The sequence below is a fragment of the Nanorana parkeri genome, unplaced genomic scaffold (assembly GCF_000935625.1).
Source record: "Nanorana parkeri isolate BGI_ZX_2015 unplaced genomic scaffold, ASM93562v1 scaffold94, whole genome shotgun sequence".
NCBI lineage: Eukaryota > Metazoa > Chordata > Amphibia > Anura > Dicroglossidae > Nanorana > Nanorana parkeri.
In genome coordinates, this window is record NW_017306362.1 from 1,177,053 (window position 1) to 1,179,148 (window position 2,096).

General features: G+C 46.6%; 1 protein-coding gene across 1 annotated transcript in view; it reads right to left on the bottom strand.

Annotated features, from left to right (window-relative positions):
- PRDM2 (PR/SET domain 2) overlaps positions 1–1,809 on the bottom strand; it is an 89,456-nt gene extending 87,647 nt beyond the window's left edge. The window contains exon 1 of the mRNA XM_018552662.1: positions 1,733–1,809. The gene's annotated coding sequence lies outside the window, so the exon portion shown is untranslated. The remainder of the gene's footprint in view (positions 1–1,732) is intronic.
- Between the last annotated feature and the right edge of the window lie 287 nt (positions 1,810–2,096).

The following is a 2,096-nucleotide window of genomic DNA, read 5'->3' on the forward strand; positions in this document are numbered from 1 at the left end:
GGGAGAGAAAGAGACAGATAGAAAAAGAAAGAGACCGAAAGAGAGAGAGGAGAGAGAGAAGAAAGAGAGAGAGAAGAAAGAGAAGTGAGAGATTTTTGTTTTTTTACTGCAGCCCAACGATTAATCGAAAAAACAATCGGTCAACTAATCGATTATGAAAATAACTGTTAGGTGCAGCCCTATAATAATCGTATGTATGGGGTTCCTGAGCGCACGTGGGGTCTCTTTGTGAGCGCCTGGTTAGGAACAACACGGTGACCGCACACGTACCGATTGGTCGCCTCGATCGAATTATCCTAACAGATTGAATTGCACACAAAGCAATAACAATAAAATAATAAAAATAACAATAGCAAAATAATAATAAAAAGATGTGATTGTTTTTGGCCGAGATATGTTCATCATTTGTCCAGCCCAGGAATGTATCAATCGTTTCTCATCGATGTCAGAGAACCGATCATAGGTAATGATTGATTATGAAAAGAAACTATATTGAAGATGGATCGATGAGACAGTATCGGAGTGTGTGGAGTCATGTGACAATTCAATCGATGAGGAATCGCCCTTTCCGCCATCACGCGATGATAAATAGCAAACCTGTACGGTGGGCCTGAGATGCAGATGGAAGGATCGTGTATGGCCGTTCAGAAGCTGCATATTGATGACAGATGTTGACTTTGAAGTCTGCCCATCGATTGAGTCGGATTTCACCACGAGTCTCCCGTTCAACGCCTTTCTGCATTCCTTACTGTACGATCAATTAAGTCAACCAGTTGCTATAAATGTAATATAGAGGACGCTGATCACCGGGTCTGATCATACATGTAGGGATCCAAATCTAGATCTGTAACACCGGCGATCGACCCTTGATTCAAAGCGTAGAGCGTGCCAAGAGAATGCCGTATCCACGTTCTGCTCTACCGACCACAAATCAGCCTCCCAGTTCACTTACATGGCAGACACCTTATTTCCAGATTCAACCAATCGCGTCACACACATCTCTGCGCATCATCACATTGCTTGAGTCCCCGAAACGTTGTTTGCGTCAATAAAAGACATGCGTGCACTACTGGAGCGCCGGTGATCTTCATTCTACACATATCTGTGCATCTCAACATCTGTCCATGGCAGAAAAGAACGCCCGCAGCCCACATACACAAAGCCGGATGTTAAAGAGCCAATACACGTGCAGAATGTATACAAAGAGGGCGTGTCTTAGACCATCTCCGCCGACAAGCGTGACATCTATGACCGCTTTTATGCTACAGTTTTATTAGCATGGCGCAGAAGCTGCCGGGGCCAGTTTGGCGCTGTCCAACGCCCGTTTCTATTGACCCGGACCAGTGCTCTGATTTTTACCCATCGCCGAGGATGTCCTGCAGCTTTTGCAGCCTCTGCGCAACGGTGTGCAGGTGTGTGCGCGCAGCTTTAACACACCTGGAATATTAATGAGTGTTGCAATGTGACAAGTACAAGAAAGAAAGAAAGAAAGAAAGAAAGAAAGAAAGAAAGAAAGAAAGAAAGAAAGAAAGTCAGGAAGACGGCGAGCATCTCCGTGCACTCCCAGCCTGAATATGAATTGGCCAGCCTAGAATTCCCTGCTCTCTAGCTGGCTGATGGCTCTTTACAGAACTTCCTGGGGGTTATCTGCAGCTGTGCTGTGCAGGACAATGCTGCACCCCTCCCATGTTATGGAGAGCTCCCCCCTCCTCCCAGCGATCATGGTACCTACCTGCCTCTGCTGCCCCCCCGACTCCGCACCGTGCTGCCTCCCCCGCACTGACAGCAGTAGCAGCAGCAGCAGCCCGACCAGCCCCGATCCTATTCTCCCCAGCACAGGCCTGCCGACTGAATAGTACTCCCAGCATGCTCAGCTTCAGCACCAGCTGGGGCTCATCTTAAAGGGGCTATGTCTATTTTTCTGCCGTGTTAAAAGGGAAACGCGAGCTGCGAGCGGCTTTCATGCCACTTATTTGCAGATCGTGTCCACGGAGAAGAAACTTTTCTGCGTCTGTATTTTATTTATTTCATTTCTTTTGTGCCTTTTAAAAAAATAAATAAAACGAGAGAGATGTTGTAGAACAATCTATACATTG